This window comes from Sciurus carolinensis, chromosome 18, assembly GCF_902686445.1.
Source record: "Sciurus carolinensis chromosome 18, mSciCar1.2, whole genome shotgun sequence".
NCBI classification, from domain to species: domain Eukaryota; kingdom Metazoa; phylum Chordata; class Mammalia; order Rodentia; family Sciuridae; genus Sciurus; species Sciurus carolinensis.
This window is the reverse complement of record NC_062230.1, coordinates 17,687,397-17,709,617: the sequence shown is the minus strand read 5'-3', so window position 1 is coordinate 17,709,617 and position 22,221 is coordinate 17,687,397.

Below are 22,221 nucleotides of genomic sequence, written 5' to 3'. Positions count from 1 at the left end.
ATAGGATTCTTGGTTGGCAACCATGTCCTTTCAGTGTTTCAAATATGTTGGTCCAGGCCCTTCTAGCTTTTAGTGTCTGGGTTAAGAAGTCGGCTGCTATACGTGTTGGTCTCCCCCTATATGTAATCTGATGCTTTTCTCTCACATCCTTCAAAATCCTATCTTTATTTTGAATGTTAGGCATTTTCATTATAATGTACCTTGGTGTGGATCTGTTGTGATTTTGTGCATTTGGTGTTCTGTAAGCCTCTTGTATTTGATTTTCCATTTCGTTCTTCAGGCTTGGGAAATTTTCTGATATTTCATTGAATAGGTTGTTCATTCCTTTGGTTTGTATCTCTGTGCCTTCCTCAGTCCCAATAATTCTTAAATTTGGTCTTTTCATGTTGTTCCATAGTTCTTGGAGATTCTGTTCATGATATCTTACCATTTTCTCTGTTTGAGCAACTGTATTTTCAAGATTAAATATTTTTTTTCTTTGTCTGAGACTCTGTCTTCCAAGTGGTCTAGTCTTTTGGTGATGCTTTCCATTGAGTTTTATATTTGGTTTATTTTTTCCTTCATTTCAAGGATTTCCATTTGTTTTTCTTTTGAGAATCTCTATTTCTTTGTTGAAATGATCTTTTGCTTCCTGCACTTTGCTCTTTCAGCTTATTGGTATTATCATTCATTGCCTGCATTTGCTCTCTTATCTCATCCTTTGCTTCGTGAATCATCTTAATCATGTATAATCTGAAGTCCTTTTCTGACATTTCTTCTAACATACTGTCATTGGATTCTATTAATATAGAATCTAGATTTGTTTGGAACAGTTTCTTCCCTTGTTTTTTCGTGTTGTTCATGTATCTTCCCCTCTAGCAGTGCAGATCTGGGGTATTGCAGATTTCCCCCTATAGGCTTATAGTGGTCCCATAGGTTTCCAAAACCCTTTCTTTATGAATCGATCAATATTAGCAGTGCCCAATTCAGACACTATGCAATCCTAGACCAAATAGCCCCTATGAGGACAATAACAAAATTGGCATAATAAACAGAATGAGGTAAAATATTATCTTCAATAAAACAAACAGATTTGCAATAAGGTCTGCAGTTTCTAATGGAGGACAAAGAGGATGCAGAGGGATGTAGAATGTGGCTTGTAATGGGATAAGAAAAGATTTTATAGAAGTTCTAGATAATAGAAAGTGTGAGAGTATAATCAAAAGAAATTGGATATTAGCATGCAAAAAAATGGAGAAGGAGACCCTGAGGGAACAGGTAAACAAAAGGAAAAAAGAGCAAGAAAATAAAGAAATAAAGACTAATTTTTTTCTATAAGGAGAAAAAAGAAAATATACAGTATAACAGTCAAATAGTAATGAAACCTCCCAGAGTTCAGTGGCCTGATGCATGAGATGTACCTGACAATGAGCTTCAAGCCTCCAGCAGGTGTCTCAGGATGGGATTTGCCGCACCTAAAGATCAGAGCTAAGGCTTCCAGGATTATCCAAGATGGCCACTCTGGCTTTGAAATGTGTTGGCAAAGGGGAGCTGCAGCTCAGGGTGTGGACGTGGTCAGCAGGAGGTCCTGGAGGCAGGATGTGGTTGGTCAGGCAGAGGTCCTGGAGGTCAAGTGTGTTTGGTGTGGTTGTGGGATCCTGGAGGCCAGGCATAATCAGTCGGTTTGGGGTCCCGGTGATATGGCGCAGTCAGTTGGTATGTGAGGTCCCCAGAGGCAGGGAGTGATCAGTTTGGCTGAGGGATCCTGGAGACAGGGCTCAGTCAGTCCAGGCAGGGGTCCTACAGGGCCTGGCTGTTTTCTCAAAATGGTGGCAGCCACGTGTAATCAAACATGCAGGTACTGTAACATTGAACTTCCAGGCAACAGCAGGCGATCAGTTTGCTGACTGTTGTGGGATGATCGGTAGGTGAACTTCGTATGTTGGGTGATGGATAGGTTTAAGGCAGGTGATGGACAGGTGAGAGGCAGGCAAATGGCGTATGATAGGCGCCTGACAGTGAGCAATCTGCACTCAAAAGAGGCATTGATATGCTGGCAGACTGCAGGTCATCACAGAACACAAATGGGGTGAACACCAGGGAATCGATAAGCAGCAAAAACTGCCTCACCAAGAAACAGATATCCTCTGCTTGAAACTGGAGTAACGGATCGACAAGGAACTCAGCCTCCCTCTAGTCCGCCATCTTGGATCCTCGTTATAAGAGTTTTAAGAAAAAAGTTAAAATTCAAAATAAAGAATAATGTTCTTTCCTAAAAAACACAAAAATCTCCATAATTACATTAAATTCCATAAAACATCATGAAAATACCTGTATACTTTCGTTACACATGCAATTCACACTCAATTTTGGACTTCAGAAAATCTGTACTTTTCTACAAAAATTGACCACATTTTCACACACCTGCTCTGTTTGACTCAAGTAAGAATCAGAATATCTAAGGAGAATGAGTCTATAATTTAAAGAATCATGTTGATATTTCAGTCTCCTGTGTATGTAAATAATGTTTGTAATAGAAGGAAATAAGCAGAAACTACTAACCTCAGTCTAAAGGAATATAGTGTCCATTACAAGACAAGCTCAGTATAGCCAATCATCATTAAAATAATGATCTTTTTTCCATCTGGTTAAATTTAATTAGTTTGTAATAATCTTATAATTAATTTGGTTAATTTTTGACAAATCATTCAGCCTAAGGTATGCATTGGACTCATGAGAATTTTTGGCTAGCAAATATAAAAATACTATTTGTTAAATGCTAATTTATTAGAAGACATAATAGGTTTAATCAATGCAAACAATGGGTATTATGATGGGCAAATATTTATCATGTGCTGTTCTTGTGAAAGTAAACCATGTAATTCTGCAATTCCTCTTTCTACAAATATTCACTTACAATTGTACATCAAGTTTTGCGACAAGAAGAAAAAAGAGAAATATTTAACAAGTCTATACAATATTCTTCAATTTTAAATCTTAAGCAGTTGATTGTAAATTTTTCAGTGTAAAATTTTAATCAACTTGTATTGGTAAAATTCATAACATTAAATATTAAGCAAGGACTGGGTCGAAAGGAGAGCCAAGTCACTCCGCATGTTTTCCCTTCCCTAGCACCTTCATAAATGCCCTGGTCACCTGCGTGTTACAAAGACTGTAGATGAAGGGGTTCAGCATGGGGGTGAGGATGGTGTATAAGGCCAACGCTAATGTGTCGTGGGCGGGAGACTGGTCAGAAGTGGACCACTTGTAGATGAACATGGTTGCTCCTTAGTACCTGACCACCACCATGAGGTGGAAGGAGCAGGTGTCAAAAGCTTTGTGGTGACCCTCCGTAGACCCCATGCAAATGACAGCCAGAATCACACAAGCATAGCAAGCAATGATGATTGCTACAGGGAATAGAAGCAAAATGATATGGCAGAAAAACATTATCCTTTCTAATGTCAAGGTGTCCATGCATGTGAGGGTGAGCAAGGTTGGGACATCACAGAAAAAGTGGGATATTCACCACAAACCACAGTATGAAAAGGACAGAATAACTGCATCTTTAATTATACCATAAAGGGAAACAAGGACCCTGGAAGAAGCAGCCATGAGGCCACAGACTTTTTGGTTCATGAGAACTGGGTATCTTAATGGGTCTACCAGAGAGATGGATTTCCTGCCAGACAAGTAGTTGAAGATCATCTTGTGACAGTGGTGCAGATGAGCATGAGGTCCATGCGGGCGAGCTGGCTGAGGAGGAAGTACTTGGGGATGTGGAGCTGGGCATCCAGGTAGATGAGAAGGACTGTGGAGGAGTTTCCCAAGAAGACCACTGTGCAGGTGCCCAGGACCAGAGGAAAGAGGAAAGACAGGGCTGAAGATCTGGTTTCCCCAGCCCATGGTGAGCTGCTCACTGTGAAGATACAGCATGTAAGGAATGTCCAGGATCGAGTCATAGAATATCAAGGCTTTCACTCAGAACAGCACACCTACCATGTTCCTTCTGAATGAGAAAATTATTTATTGAAAAATAGATTTTTTTAATTCGTTCAATATGGATGATGAGCCTCATTTTTAAGTTGAAGTGATTTTTAAATGCAATCCAGCACCATGGTAGGCTTTGAATTAAGAACACAGAAGGCTTCTGCAGATAATTCAGATCCATTTTCAGCAACAAGTAAAGTCAAACATGCAGGGTGGTTTATCCTTTAACCACTATATTAACAACCAGAAGAACCACATATTTAGGAAAGTTGGTGATATTTTCCCATCACTCTTCCATTGGAATCCCACACTCTCACTCTATGTTCCTTATAAAATTATTTCTACCAACATATACAGAGAAGAATTTTCCAGTGGAAAAAATGTCATGAAATTGGTAAACCAAGAGTAAGAGGTTCATTAGGAGATAGTATTGAATTTCATATAAATGTAACCTTGATGATCCCAAACCCTCATTCCATCTGCAAAGAGGTATGTCCCAAGACATTCTGTTATAGGCCACTTACCTAGGAAGAGGGTACAAGACAGTGTCCTTGGACATGTTTCAAATACCTGCTAAAGATTATTATACCTGGGTGATCTTAAACAAGTAATATTTTTTTTCTCATCATTGCTTTAGAAAATGTGAATTATATGCTGAAGAGTGTTATAAATACTAATGCCATTTAGAACTTTATCTAGAATAGAGTTTATGCCATATAAATATTTCTAAGTAAATCAGTACTATTAGACAGAAGAGATAATTTCTACTTTATATTACCATTTATTTAATTGATTTCTTTAATTTCTTGTAGCAATGTGACAGCAAGAAACTGAGGCAACATTAAAACACCCCTTTCAAACCCTGATTCTTGTGATAAAGTCAGAAAGATCAGACATGTTGCTCAGAGTAACAGGCATGAGTTAATTGAAGGGATAGGAAAAAGGAACACTCCCAAGGGAGAGAGTAGGTCCTCTCTGGGAGGAGAGGGACAACATCCTCTCTTGACCTCTGGTTTTAATGAGGTCCCAGGAAAGTTTCCTAAGGGTACAACCCAAGTCCACCTGTTGACTTGGCTGACAGCAGGTGACATCTGACTTTTAAGTCACAGCTCTCATGACAACTGTGTGTTGCCTTGGCCCATGATGACTGGTTCTAATTGGATTTTTAACCATATGTTCTTAACAGGTTTTATGGTTAGGAGGAACTATCCTTATCTTCCAGGATCTAGTCTGTGAAAAGGGTTACAAACATCTCTCGCTTCAAAGTAACTTGGGTTCCTCTTGTCAACATTTCCATGCAGATGACATGTAGTTTGCTGAGGAATGTGACATACCACTTAGGCCAGGCAGGACTGCAGGTGAATTCCTTTTTGGAAAAAAAGCATGAAGGGGTCAGCACAGTGGGCCATATTCATAGAGTTATTCTCAACCTGGCATTCCCACCATCCTCACCTGTCTGTCCTATAACAGCAAGACACAAAGAAAAATATTTTGGGTAGTCAATAGCATCTTTTTAGTTCTTTACTTTCACATCCATGTTTTTTCCCTTTTCCCTGCTCCTTACTCCAAAGGTCAAGACCTTAGCATCTTTCTTTTCTTTCCTGCTTTATCTGGGCTTTTCCTCTTTCCAAGAGTAAATAAGAGAATTTGGCCTTGTATTTTGGTTCTAGGCTTTAAAAAAAAAATTTCCATGTGGCTCAGTCAAATTTCCTAAAATTGAACATAAGACAAAAATCCAATTTAAAATACATTGTTATACATTGGCCTATTTTATTCTAGTGTCTGCAGCAGAAGCAATCATTTTAGTGTAACATCACTTGGATGTCTCTCTGCCTGGTAAATATCTCCACTGGGCTGTGAACAAACTAAGCATTCACTTTCTCCTTCACCATAGAACCCTTTCCCACTTTTCATGGGTGCAGTATCACCAAATCCCATAGCCACACTGTGGGGAAGCTTTATTTATTCACCTTTCACTCACACTGTTGACATCTGTAATCTTGTTTACTTGTTCCCATAACTTTGTTTTAAAATTAATTCCCCATTGTATTTTCAATGAGAAGAAGCACAGATGTGAAGTTTAAAACATAACTCTATTTTTATTACGTTATTGAGTCTTGAATTGTTATTTTGAATGACTCCTGCACTACCCCATGAATAAATTGTAGGCATCTCTCTTTCACCATGGAATCATTTCAAGCTTTTTATCTGTGTAATATTCATCAGTTCAATGACTATAACAACCCATAAATTCTAATTTAGATACTTTATTATGAATTTTTAATTTACTCTATTTTAGAAATGTTTCTCACATTCATAATGCTTATCTAGAAAATCTGTCTCTATTCTGTGGTTGACTGTAGCACTTTACTTGAAATTTTTAATGAGTTTTTACTTTTTCACACTTCTTTTACAGATTGCTAGGTAAAATTTACTAAAAATTTTCCCAGTCCTCCATCCTTGTTCAATAATATCACCATATGTTCTACTTCCACTTAAAAATAATCAGCATAAAACCTTGAGACAGTTAACATTTAGCAAAGCCTCAGATCTTTTCATGCTTGTCGATTGAAATTTATTACTCAGAAGGCAGCTACCACATCATGTAGTTAGGTAGCAACTCAGCCATGAATGGAGAGCAGGGAGGACAGTAGAGGGGACCAAAGACCACAGGGAGCATTATCTGACAGGCAGGAACCTGGTGGACAATGCCTGCTGTGTCAAATTTCCGCAGCCATACTCACACCCTTGTGGATAAACACAGTTTCAAGTTTATGCCACTACCTTCCAGGTGGCCTGAGCCTCTCCTCACAGAACCTATCACAACCCAGTCACCCTGGCAACCAAACACCATGACCCTCACAAAGAAGCTTGCTGAGAGCTATTTAAAGGGTAATAAATCAAGTAAAGGGGCTGGAAATTGAGGCACATTCAGGACCCCAATATTCTCAGTGAGCACCACCCTGTCTCTGGGAGAGGTCCATGCAGTTCCTGTGCTGCTAGTCAAAAGTCAGAAGGTGGACTTCGGTGGGACTCTGGAAACTTCCCTGGGACCCCAGTACAACTGGAGAGCAGGAGGGTGCACCACCCCTCTCTTCTCTGGAAAAACCCAATGTTTCCCTTCATAGCATCCCATTATCCTTTTCCTATTTCTTCTAATAAACTCATTCCTGTAACTCTGAGTGACATGTCTGAAATCTTTCTGACATGATTACAAGAATTAGCATTTGAATGGAGGCCTCTGTGCTGCCTCAGTTCTACAGGAGACCTGTGCCCTTTGACAGTTGGCTTGATATAATTATAGTCCCCCTAGAAGCATTGCTTATTTTATCTGATGTGTCCTCTTACATGGTTACACTTGTGTGGCATTCCATTACTCCCTGTTTCCAAACTAAGGTTTCAATTATTTGCTCTACATCTTTGAATTAGAAGAAAGACATTAGATTCACGGACATTTTCAAGTTGTACTTAAATTATGTAATTAGTCATAGAAAACTTATTTATTTAATGCCTTGGGAAAAGGACTAAAGTTGAAACAAATCTTCTTTGGAATTAAAAGCTCCAAATTTTATTAATTTCTGAACTTTATTCATACTGAGAATGGAGGCTGAGGGCCTATCCTTACTGCTACCAGAGAATGTGGGACTGTGACATGGTCCCTGGTAGCACATTCTAGCTAAATCTACATACATACATCATCAGGACTTCGTTTCTACAAGCTGTTACAACTTCTGTGGAACTGAGTGGAACAATTTGTTTAGTCAAATTGCATAAAGTACTTTTTCCTTTTTCCATCCTTTGCCTGTTTCTTAAGCAGCAAGGTGGCAGAATCCAGTCAGTCAGGATGCAGGCAGGTTCTAGGCTGGGTTGTCTAATGCAAGGCAAATAGTGTTTCATAGTTGTTAAGGCATATATTTCTGAACACAGCCAACTCAGGTTTTTCCACATGCATCTCATGTAAGCATAGCTTTAGTTTAAGTGGTTATGTGAGACCAAGAAGAATGCATTTAGTGTTAGGGCTGCACATCCTACTTTCAACATTCCGTAGCCCAGCCCCTAGCAGTCCACATGTGGATTTTACACTTTCAGGCTAAAAAGGAAAGTGGGGTAGAAATAGGAGAATAAGGGCATCATGTCAGAGGGTGAAATCAAGTCCCTTGAAATTAAAGACTTCCCTGAATTGCCTGAAACTGAATATCCTCATGCTCAGAATGGAGATTGAGAAGCTGCCCCAGCCAGGGAAACTGGAGTTGCGACTATTTCTGGCCAGCTAAATCTGCACATGCTCTTTTTCTGGTCTTTGTTTCTATAGATTATAATCACACTTGTGGGGACCCACTGAGGTGGATTGGCTGCCTCCCTGTTTTTGTGGAAGTATGATTACCTTTGCTTCTGCTTTTCCACCACTGGCTTATTTCTTATGTAGACAGCTGGGATTCCTGGCTTGGCTGTTGCCAACAATAGTGGAAATCCACAAATTATCTAAAGACAGAGAATATTAACAAAAAAATGGAATTGGAGGGAAACAAAAATAAGGAAATAGGTAGTTGTGTGGAAATAGATTGGAATCCTGGACCCATTTTTGTCCTCATTGTGCTGTATCCTGGAAACAGAAAAGCATTCACCTCCCTCCAAAAGGAGGTGCAAAGACAAAAACATAAAGGAAAACTCTCCTTCATTCAGATAGAAAACTGTAGAATCACTGTATCCAAACTAACCTCCTCCACCATCTCATAACATTAACCCAACATCCCACTTCTGCACTCTTCATGATTAGGCTATACCAGTACTCCTTTCAGATGCTCAATGCTCACATGATTCCAATGTTCTGCAGAACTGACTTCTATTTCCTTACTGATCTTATCTGCAAGTTGTTGCAGATAATTGTTGAAAGACTAATTCCATGTTTTCTCTTTTCCAGGGCAAATCCCGAGCATTTCTACTTACAGACTCTACAACCCTTAGCACAGAGTTCAGTCTCAGGGTGGTTCTCTTATTCTGAAGTCTTTGTCTTTCTACATTCCTTTGTCTTTTATTATTATTTCATTTTATTTCCTATAATTAGTTGTACATGATAGTAGAATGCATTTATATATTTTGTTAGATCATATATAAATGGACTCTAATCTCTCAGTTTTCTGATTGTACATATTGCAGGATCACATTGGTCATGAAGGAAATAATGTGTCAATGAGGAAATAATGTGTTTCACTCTACTATCATTTCTTCCCCATACCCCTTTCCCTCTTTTCACTCCTCTCTACCTAATATAAAGTAACACTATTCTTCCCTACCCAGCCAGATTCCTTTGTTAACCACATTCTTGTTCTAGTTCAAACAGCCATATCTGTCACCTCATGTATCCCCCTTCATGCTTTAAGTAGCAGGTTCCACTTACACTGATCTCCCATAAAGAGACCTCTGTTTTACATGAAAGCCAAAAGTCATGTGCCTTTAGATCAGGCCAGTATGAGTTTGCATTTTGGTCCTACTTGCAATTTCTCTGCCACTAGGCATATTAGTTAATCTCTCTAAGTCTTTATTTTTTCTTTTCCCCACTTCTCAATGGGTTGTCAAACTATAGAATGAGTTAATTCTTATAAATCGTCATTAAAACGTATTTCATGGAACACATTTTGCAGATGACTGTTACATTATTATTTAGGCTTTGTCACAGTGCTTTCTAATCTTGTAATAAACTCCAATATTACCAACAAATATTTTTGAAAACTTTGTTTTCTTTATTAGATGATTGATTCCTGATTGCTAAACTATATACTTATTTCTTACATGCTACTAATCTCACAGGAGAAATTCACATGCAGTTGGAGTCTATCAGGTCCACATAAAGATCTAACATGAGCAATAGACCAGATCTGCTGGAGAGTCCTGTGATAATTTCTAGGTACATGTTTCCTTGCTGGAGATAAAATCTTACATTCACTTAGCATGTTCAATAGCATTTTTTCATTTACTGTAAACACTACTATGGTAAATATGAAAATTAGAATTTTACAAAGGATATAAAGGGATGTGTTGCAGGTCAACATGAAAAGTTTACCCCCTCTTTGGGGATTTAAGTACCAATTTCTAATATATAGCTGTTGATTAAAGTATGTTTTCCTCTTGTTGATCTCAAGAAAGAATAAGATATTTTTGAATTTAAAGAGTAGCTGAGACTTACCTTCTAGCTGACACAGTACTGTTTCACAGGAGACACAGTACTGCTTACAAAGAAGCTGAAAAGAATTTGTTTTCTGGGAAAAAAAAGAAACCTGGAACATTATTTTATTAAATCTTCAGTGATTCACATTTGCAATCCCTCCAGATGATTCAATCCCTTATCTTAAATTACAGTAAGACATGTTATTGAGACAGTCACACCCACTTCCAAAGAAAAAGGTCAAATACCCTCCAAGGAAATCGACTCATGGCTGTCAGCTACTGGAGAGCATGACTTGTGCCTTTCCTGCCTCTCACTTGACAGTTGTCAGTCTCAGCAGTCTGAGAAACCAGGCACTTGATTAGAGCCAGGGTGCCCTTGCCATGGTCCACAAGGACTAGCAACACAAGGAATAAACCTGCTGAGGAGTCTCCAGAAGACCAAATTCCCAGACCTCTTAACCTGCACTGGCATAATTTGGGTTTTCTTCCACTGCTACCTATGTATTCTCCTAACACCTATAGCAACTCATCCTCATCCCAGAGCAGAGATGTTCCTGCAGGGTCTGACATCATCATGGGTACCAGGCTGAGCAGCTGAATACTCCCCACTCAATTTTGAAATGTTCATCCAGAAAGACAGCTTTTCTCCATGTCAATCAACATAAACTCCAGCCACCCCTACCACTCTTTCACAGGAGTTAAACAAGCTGTCTCCTTTGTCCCTGGAGTCAGTGTGTCACTCATGATCAGTGCCAAGTCTCCCTCCTGTTGAAGCAAGACATCAGAAAAGAGTCCTACTCTAACAAGAGGGGAGCCTGTGTCTGCTTCCTCTGATGGAGAGTACAAGAACCTCACAGCCAGCAGCATTATCACCTAGGTGTCTTCTGAAGCCCTGCATCAAATTAGTTTCATATTTTGGAAACATGAATTCTACTGAGATTGAAGATCTAATATAAAATTCTCTTGACTTCTTGATTGATAACATAAATTTCCTATTTAGCACCCTCCGTTTTCTGGATCATTCATATATCAATGACTCCAGTTTTACTCTTTCTTTTTTAAATATCTTATTTACAAATTCTTTTTTATCCCATAATATTGAAGAAAAAAAAGATTTTTGACTTACCTTTTTTAAATACAGTAACCTTCCCTGTGCTTTGACATTAGTTACCTATTAGTAATACTCTATTAAAGTTCACAAAATATTTCTCAAACTTCTGAATCAAGTGACCCCCTTCAGGGCATTATTCAACTTGATATATCTATATGTGCAGTATTATCATATTATATATATTTATTTTTTGAAAACTTGCCATTGATGGCTATTCTTCTGGTTCTACTACTAATTGTCTTGTCATTATCCTCAAATAGTAGGCTTCTCCCCCTAGTCTGAACACCTAAAATCCATCACTCTTGGGCAGCAGTTCCTGCTGTCATTGGGTGGAGGCCCTGCCCCAGTGGTACCAACAGAGTTCATGCTTCTCTGGGTTTGCTTTCTCTCCATGGCTGCCTTGATTCACTTGCCTTTCCAGATATGCTCTTCTTTGATTTTTCTTCAAACTTTTGATCACTGCATCTGAATGATTCATGAAATATTTTTTTCTGAATCCCATGCATTATCAAATGCATGACACATAGTTTTTTGGGTAGTCATTTCTCACTGGATGATCTCCAGGCTCAGGTCTGAATCCCACATCTCTCAATGAATCCATTGTTCTTTCAATGCTGACTTTAGCTTTCAAGTCAGCCTCTGTCTTATGAATGATGTACCTTACCTAGGTGCTCAGTAGGAACTGTACCATCACAAGAAAATATCTGCATTTTCAAAAGTACTTCCTGCTGGACATGAGATATTATCATATAATCAGCTTCCCCTGAGGCTGAGGCAGGGAAATTTCTTCCTCAAGGTCATCCTGGGCAATTTAGCAAACCTGTCTCAAAATAAAAAAAAAAAAATAAGGGCCAGGGACACAGCTCACTGGGAGAGTGCTTGCCTGACTGGTGCAAGGCCCTGAGTCAAATCCATAGGAAGTCAGTAAACAGAGCAGCAAAATCACACACCTAGCTGCACACAGAATCCCTGGACTCTTGCATTCTTACCATCTGTGAAAATGGGGTGAACATTTTCTTTCACTATGTTCTCAAAATCATTTGGCATTGTTTGATGACCTATTACATTTTTGTGAACCTACTTTATGAGAAAGGATATCTCACTTTTTACATTAATACTCATTTTTCTTACTGATTTGAGGAGTTATCTCATACATTTATTACCAATTCTGATTTATTCCTCAATTAATTCAATTCCAAACCATGAATGTTTCCTGAGAGCAAAATAAAAATGTAATTTTATAAATTTCATATAAATTATCAATTTCCCAAAAATCATATCTCTTTATACTGATTTATAATACCATCTAAGGTCATTTACCCAATGTCCATTTCTAAAAATAACTATTTTCTAAAATCTTTAAATTCATTTCTTTTTAAAAGTAGAATATTATTTGTTTTTAATTTCCATGGTCTCAAAGCAAATATTGATAAAACTGAAGAAGGCATCTCTAGTTTTATTTTAGTTTCTAAGTTTCACTGAATGTTCTTTATTCTTCATCTTTCATCTCAAAGTGCTTAAACGTGGGCTTCTTTGGTTTGTTTAGAAAACAATAATTTTAATGGGAATAAGGAAGATAATAGAATAAACTGGCCAGCACATTCCTATATTCATATATGAATACATGACCAGTGTAACTCAATGTCATGTACAACCACAAGAATAGGACGTTATACTCCATATACATATAATATGTCAAAATATACTCTACTGCCATGTGTACCTAAAAAGAACAAATAAACAAACAAATAAATAATTTTACATTTAATTCACTTAAACCATGGATTTTATGGTAAATAATAAGTTCTTTTATTTATATAGTTTTCATAGTCTGTATATTTCTGCGGGTTTGTTCTGTATAGCCATAAGTAGAATTACTGACTCCTAGTTTACATACAAGTATTAATTAATTAAATAAGACATAGATGTACATTTCATATTGTCAACTTTATTGACTTTTCTTAGAAATAAAAAAAATCATCTTTTAATCTGCATCAGTGTGCTAGGTTTGGTAATGATGTGATACACTAAATAAACCTTAATTTATAAGAATTAAATACTAATTCACTGATCTTTTGTTGTTTAAAATATGTCCCATCTACTTTATAAGAAATTGATGATTATACACTATGTTTAAATCATTTTGTATTAATATAGTCTATGTTTATGTCTTGAAACATTCTGAAGTTCAGTTTCTATATATCTTTATCTCTATGTCTAGATTCCACATATGAGAAAGAACATTTGACTCTTCACTTTCTGAGTCTTGCTTGTTTCACTTAGCATGATGTTCTTTAGTTTATCCATTTACAAAGTGACATAATTTCATTCTTTTTGTGGCCGAAATTAACTCCATTGTGTGTATAGACTGCATTTTCTTTGTCTACACTTTTGTTGATGGGCACCCAGACTGGTTCCATAACTTCACTATTGTGCATTGCATGAATAAACATTAGAAGCTCTTTAATTTGAAATCTTCCCACTGACTGACTCTTGGTTTTATCTTTTTAAGCTTTATGAGTCCAATTAAGTTGGAGGCTATGCCTTTACCCTATGTTTTCTCCTAGAAGTTGGAGAGTTTCTGGCATAATTTCTACATTTTTGATTCGCTTTAAGTTCATTTGGGGCAGGGTGAGAGATAGGAATCAAGTTTCTTTCTTCTACTAATGGATTATTCCCCTTTTTTTGTTTGAATATTGCTGACATTATTTATGGGCATCTACCATGAAATTATATTGTATGAAAATTGTGTTTTGTACTTGTTGAGTCTTCTAAAACATTTTTCTCCTATTGTAATTTTATCCCTTATCATTGCTATTACTCTTCATTGCCCAATTAAACTTGATCATATAAGAAACACTGAAACCAAATTAATATTGCACTCCTTGGGGGCACTACAAAATATTTTGGGACAAGTAGAATATTTTTAATGCTTTTTTTTAGATAAAATAAATATTCCATAAAATTTAGCAGGTACAAGTGTACAATTTCCTGGATTTCAATAAATTCATTTATTTATGCAAACTTAACTGCTATTTAAATTTTATCACTCCAAAAAGAAAGTTCATAATCCCTAGCAGTTAATCTTCATTCCCTCCTGCCCAGTCCTTGGCAGTCATGGCTTTGACCACAATTTGCCAATTTTGGACCTTACATATGAGTGGTATGTGTTCTTTTCGACTGACTTCTACTCAGCATAATGTTTTCATGAGTCTTGTGGAATCATGATCAGCTCTCCATTCTCACATGCACATTAGTGATATTCCTTAGAAAGACTGTCCTACATTTTATTTGTTTACTCAGCAGTTAAGACTTCACAATAGGAGGGAATCCAGGATGGTGGACTAGAGGGAGGCTGCGTTCCTTGTCGCTCCATAACTCCTGTTTCAAGCAGAGGATATCTGTTTCTTGGTGAGGCAGTTTTTGCTGCTTATCGATTCCCTGGTGTTTACCCCATTTGTCTGCTGTTATGACCTGCAGTCTGCATATCGACGCATTTTTTGAGTGCAGATTGCTCACTGTCAGGCACCTATCATCTGCCATTTGCCAGCCTCTTGCCTGTCTATCGCCTGCCTTACATCTATCCATCACCCAATGCACAAGGTTCACCTCCCGATCATCCTACGATAGTCAGCAAACTGATTGATGACCACCAGTGGAGCACTAGCTCCCTACTTTCGCCTGGAAGTTCACTGTTACAGTACCTGGAGGTTTGATTACACATGGCTGCCGCTATTTTGAGAAAACAGCCAGGCCCCATAGGACCCCTGGCTGAACTGACTGAGCCCCATCTCCAGGATCCCTCAGCCGGACCAAGGGATCCTGCTTCTGGGGCCCTCACATCGACTGACTGCTCCCTGCTGCCAGGACACCCAGACCAACTGACTGCGCCATATCACCGGGAGCCCAGACTGACTGATTGCACCTGGCCACCAGTATCCCACAACCACACCAATACACCTGACCTCCAGAAACCCTGCCTGACCAACCACATCCTGCCTCAGGACCTCCAGCTGACCACGTCCATACCCTGAGCTGCAGCTCCCCATTTGCCAACATATTTTGAAGTCAGAGCGGCCATCTTGGATAATCCTGGAAGCTGGAGCTCTGATCTTTAAGTGGGGCAAATCCCATCCTGAGTTGTCTGCTGGAGGCTTGAAGTTCATTGACAGGTACCTCTCATGCATCAGGCTACTGAACACTGGAAGGTTTCATTACTATATGACTGTTAAACTGTAGATTTTCTTTTTTCTCCTTATAGAAAAAATTTAAGTTTTTATTTCTTTACTTTTCTTGTTCTCTTTTCCTTTTGTTTACCTGTTCCCTCAGGGTCTCCTTCTCTCTTTTCTGCATGCTAACATCCAATTTCTTTTGATTACACTCTCACACTTTCTATTATCTAGAAATTCTGTATAATCTTTTCTTATCCCATTAACAGCCACATTCTACATCCCTCTGCATCCTTTTGGTCCTTCATTAGAAACTGCAGACCTTATTGCAAATCTATTTGTTATATTGAAGATAATATTTGAACTCATTCTGTTTATCATGACAATTTGGTTATTGTCCTTATAGGAGTTATTTGGTCTAGGATTGCATAGTGTCTGAATTGGGCACTGCTAATATTGATCTCCCCTTAAAGAAAGGGTTTTGGAAACATACAGAGCCACTATAAGCCTATAGGGGGAAATCTGCAATACCCCAGATCTGCACTGCTAGACGGGAAAATACATGAACAACATGAAAAACAAGGGAATAAAATGATCCAAACAAATCTAGATTCTATATAAATAGAATCCAATGACAGTATATTAGAAGAAATGTCAGAAAAGGACTTCAGATTATACATGATTAAGATGATTCACGAAGCAAAGGATGAGATAAGAGAGCAAATGCAGGCAATGAATGATAATACCAGTAAGCTAAAAGAGCACCTACAGGAAGCAAAAGATCATTTCAACAAAGAGATAGAGATTCTCAAAAAAGAAAAACCAAATGGAAATCCTTGAAATGAAGGAAACAATAAACCAAATAAAAAACTCAATGGAAAGCATCACCAAAAGACTAGACCACTTGGAAGACAGAACCTCAGACAAAGAAGAAAAAATATTTAATCTTGAAAATAAAGTTGCCCAAACAGAGAAGATGATAAGAAATCATGAACAGAATCTCCACGAACTATGGGACATCATGAAAAACACAAATTTAAGAATTATTGGGATTACGGAAGGCACAGAGATACAAACCAAAGGAATGGACAACCTATTCAATGAAATAATATCAGAAAATTTCCAAAGACTGAAGAATGAAATGGAAAATCAAATACAGGAGGCTTATAGAACACCAAATGCACAGAATCACAACAGATCCATACCAAGGCACATTATAATGAAAATGCCTAATATTCAAAATAAAGATAGGATTTTGAAGGATGTGAGAGAAAAGCATCAGATTACATATAGGGGGAGACCAATACAGATAGCAGTCAATTTCTCAACCCAGACACTAAAAGCTAGAAGGGCCTGGACCAACATATTTCAAGGTCTGAAAGGACATGGTTGCCAACCAAGAATCCTATACCCAGCAAAACTAACCTTCAGATTTGAAGATGAAATAAAATCCTTCCATGATAAACAAAAGTTAAAAGAATTTACAAATAGAAAGCCTGCACTACAGAATGTTCTCAACAAAATATTCCATAAGGAGGAAATGAAAAACAACAATGTAGGTCAGCAAAGGGAGGAACTACCTTAGAGAAAAACCACTCAAAGGAGAAACCAAGCCAACTTAGAAAACAAAAATAAGCCAAATGACTGGGAATACAAATCATATCTCAATAATATCCCTAAACGTTAATGTCCTAAACTCATCAAACAAAAGACATAGACTGTCAGAATGGATTAAAAAGAAAGACCCAACAATATGCTGCCTGCAAGAGACTCATCTCATAGTAAAAGACATCCACAGACTAAGGGTGAAAGAATGGGAAAAAACATTCCAGCACATGGACGGAGTGAAAAAGCAGGGGTTTCCATCCTTATATCAGATAAAGTGGACTTCAAGTCAAAGTTATTCAGAAGGGATAAAGAAGGACATTTCATACTGCTTAGGGGAACCATAAATCAGGAAGACATAATGATAGTAAATATTTATGCCCCAAACAATGGTGCATCCCTGTACATCAAACAAATCCTTCTCAAATTCAGGAATCACATAGAGCACAACACAATAATTCTGGGTGACTTTAATGCACTGCTGTCACCACTAGATATATCTTTCAAACAAAACCAGCTAAAGAAACCATAGAAATCAATAACACAATCAATAACCTAGACTTAATAGACATATATAGAATATTGCATCCATCAACGAGTGGATTCACTTTCTTCTCAGCAGCACACGGGATCTTCTCGAAAATATACCATATGTTATGCCACAAAGCAGCCCTTAGGAAATGCAAAAGAATAGAGATACTGCCTTGTGTTCTATCAGATCATAATGGACTGAGAGTACAAATCAATGACAAAGTAAAAAGCAGAAATTACTCCAACACCTGGAGACTAAATAATATGCTATTGCATGAAAGATGGATAACAGAAAACATCAGGGAGGAGATAAAAAATTCTTAGAGATCAATGAGAATGATGATACAACATATCAAAATCTCTGGGACACTATTAAATCAGTACTAAGAGGAAAATTCATTGCATGGAGCGCATTCAAGAAAAGAATGAAAAGTCAACAACTAAATGACCTAACATTACAGCTCAAAGCTCTAGAAAAAGAAGAACAGAATAACAGCAAAAGTAGTAGAAGATAGGAAATCATTAAAATCAGAGCTGAAATCAATGAAATTGAAACAAAAGAAACAATTCAAAAAATTGACAAAACAAAAAGTTGGTTCTTTGAGAAAGTAAACAAAATAGACAAACCCTTAGCCACACTAACAAAGAGAAGGAGAGAGAAAACTCAAATTACTAAAATTCGTGATGAAAAAGGAAATATCACGACAGACACCACTGAGATGCAGAACATAATGAGAAGCTACTTTGAAAATCTGTATTCCAACAAAATAGAATCTACCAAAGACATTGACAAATTTCTAGAGACATATGCTCCTCCCAAACTGAAGCAGAAGGACATACACAATTTAAACAGATCAATATAAAGCAATGAAATAGAAGAAGAAGCCATCAAAAACCTACCATCCAAGAAAACCCCAGGACCAGACAGACTCTCAGCCGAGTTCTACAAGACCTTCAAAGAAGAACTCATTCCAATACTTCTCAAAGTTTTCCAGGAAATAGAAAAAGAGGGTACCCTATCAAACTCATTCTATGAAGCTAATATCACCCTCATACCCAAACCAGGCAAAGACATACCAAGGAAAGAAAATTTTAGACCAATATCCTTCATAAATATAGATGCAAAAATCCTTAACAAAATATTGACAAACCGAATCCAAAAGCATAGTAAGAAAATCGTGCACCACGATCAAGTGGGTTTCATCCCTGGAATGCAATGATGGTTTAACATCCGTAGATCAATAAATGTAATCCATTGTGTCAATACACTTAAAGATAAGAATCCTATGGTTATTTCAATTGATGCAGAAAAACTGTCGACAAAATAAAACATCCCTTCATGCTCAAAACCCTAGAAAAATTAGGGATAGCAGGAACATACCTGAACATTATAAAGGCTATTTATGCTAAGCCCATGGTCAACATCATTCTTAATGGAGAAAAATAGAAATCATTCCCTTTAAAAACGGGCACAAGACAGGAATGTCCTCTTTCTCCACTTATATTCAACATTGTCCTCGAAACTCTAGCCAGAACAAATAGTCAGAACAAAGAAATTAAAGCGATATGAATAGGAAAAGAGGAACTTAAGCTGTCACTGTTTGCTGATGACATGATTCCATATTTAGAGGATAAAGAAACCTTCTCCAGAAAATTTGTAGACCTCATCAATGAATTCTGCAAAATAGCAGGCTATAAAATCAACATGCATAAATCTAAAGCATTTTCATACACATGTGATGAAACTGCTGAAAGGGAAATGAGGAAAACAACTCCATTTGCAATAGCCTCAAAAAAAGTAAAATACTTGGGAATCAATCTAACCAAAGAGGTTAGGTTCTACAATGAAAACTACAAAATGTTGAAGAAAGAAATTGAGGAAGACCTTAGAAGATGGAAAGATCTCCCATGTTCTTGGATAGGCAGAATTAATATTGTCAAAATGGCCATACTACCAAAAGTGTTTATACAGATTCGATGCAATTTGAATTAAAATCCCAATGATGTACCTTACAGAAATAGAGCAAGCAATCATGAAATTCATCTGGAAGAATAAGAAACCCAGAATAGCTTAAACAATCCTTAGCAGGAAGAATGAAACAGGGGATATCGCAATACCAGAACTTCAACTATATTACAATGCAATATTAACAATAATGGCATGGTATTGGCACCAAAATAGACAGGTAGATCAATGGTACAGAATAGAGGATATGGACACAAACCCAAATAAATACAATTTTCTCATACTAGACAACGTTGCCAAAAATATGTAATGGTGAAAAGACAGCCTGTTCAACAAATGGTCCTGGGAAAACTGGAAATCCATATGCAACAGAATGAAACTAAACCCCTATCTCTCACTCTGCAGAAAAATCAACTCACAATGGATCAAGGACCTTGAAATCAGACCAGAGACCTTGCATCTTATAGAAGAAGTAGTAGGCCAAATCTTCAACTTGTTGGCTTAGGATCAGACTTTCTTAACAGGACTCCCATAGCACAAGAAATAAAAGCAAGAATCAATAACTGGAACAAATTCAATCTAAAAATCTTTCTCTCAGCAAAGTAAACTATCAGTAATGTGAAGAGAGAACCTACAGAGTGGGAGAATATCTTTGCCACTCATACTTCAGATAGAGCATTAATTTCCAGAATACATAAAGAACTCAAACACTTTACACCAAGAATACAAATAACTCAATCAACAAATGGGCTAAGGATATGAACAGACACTTCACAGAATAATATCTACAAGCAATCAACAAACATATGAGAAAATATTCACCATCTTTAGTAATAAGAGAAATCAAAATCAAAACTACACTAAGATTCCATCTCACCCCAATTAGAATGGCAATTATCAAGAATACAATCAACAATAGGTGTTGGAGAGGATGTGGGGAAAAAGGTACACTCATACATTGCTGGCGAGGCTGCAAATTAGTGCAGTCTCTCTGGAAAGCAGTGTGGAGATTCCTTAGAAAACATGGAATGGACCCACCATTTCACCCAGCTCTCCCACTGCTCCGCCTATACCCAAAGGACTTAAAATCAGCATACTACAAGGATACAGCTACATCAATGTTCATAGCTGCTCAATTCACAATAGCTAGACTGGGGGCTGGGGAGATAGCTCGGTCAGTAGAGTGCTTGCCTTGTAAGCACAAGGCCCTGGGTTCGATCCCCAGCACCTCCCCCCCATAAAAATTGCCAGACTGTGGATCCAACCTAGATGTCCTTCAATTGATAAATGGATAAAGAAACTGTAGTGTATATATATATATATATATATATATATATATATATATATATACAATGGAATATTACTCAGCTGAAAAAAATAATAAAATTATGGCATTTGCAGGCAAATGGACGAAATTGGAGAATATCATGTTAAGTGAGATAAGCCAATTTCAAAAATCCAAAAGGGGAATGATCTCACTGATAAGTGGATAATGACACATAATGAGGGGTGGGAGGGGGGAAAGAATGGAGGAAGGAGGGAGTGTATAGAGGGAAAGGAGGGGTGGGAGGGGAGGTGGGAAGGAAAAAATAACAGTGAATCAAACGTCATTACCCTATGTAAATGTATGATTATGCAAATGGTATGCTGTTACTCCATGTACAATCAGAAACAACATGTATCCCATTTGTTTACAAGAAAAAAGAAAAAAGAAAAAAAAACTTTGCAATATTTTCATTTTTGGACTCTTATGAATAATTCTGTCTCCAGCATTCATACACAGTTTTCATGGAACGTGTTTTCAAAACTCCTGGGTGTATACCTGGATTTGGATTTGATCCACATATGAAACTCTGTTTTACAGACATTGCTTGACTGTTTTTTCCAACAGCTGCAAAATTTTGTCTTCTCTATCAATGTCTGAGGCTTTCAAAAGTTTCACATCCTCCCCATCCTGTGTTATTCTTCATTTTGGGGACCTTAGCCATCCTGTTGGATGTGAAGTTGTATCTCATTGCAGTTTTGATTTGCATTATGACTGATGATATTAAGAATTTTTCACATGTCTGTGATCATTTTTATCATATCTTGGAAGGAATGTCCACTAGATCCATTTCAGCGGGGTTGTCATTTTGGATTTAATTTGATAGAACACTTTATATCTTCTGAACATTTTACTTTTTCTCAGATCTGTTATTTGAAAATATTTTCTCTTATTTGTGAGTTGTCTTTTTACTGTTTTGGTAAAGTCTTCTGACTGACTTCAACTTAGATTTTTTTCATGCTTATGGTTTTAATATAATATCAAAGAAACATTGTTTAATCTAAGTTCAAATGATTTAAGCCTAGTTTTTCTTTAAAAGAGTGGTGGCTTTAAATGTTGCATTAATATGCACCCACCTTGAGGGGAATATGTGTAGCGTGAGGTGCCATTAAGTTCCACTTTTTTAGAGGAAGCTATACATTTGTGATAGTAACATTTTAAACAAAACGTATACTTTTCCTTTTGAACTGCTTGTATACTCTCATCAATATCTAGTTGATCCTAGATTCATTATTTACTTATGGACACCCAGTTCTGTTCTAGGGATCTGCCTCTCTATCTTATGTGTCTTGGAATATGATAGTATCATGGTAAGCTTGGAGCTAGGAAGTGAGTTTTTCAATTCTGTTACTCCGACCAGTTTCAACTATACTAAGTCTCT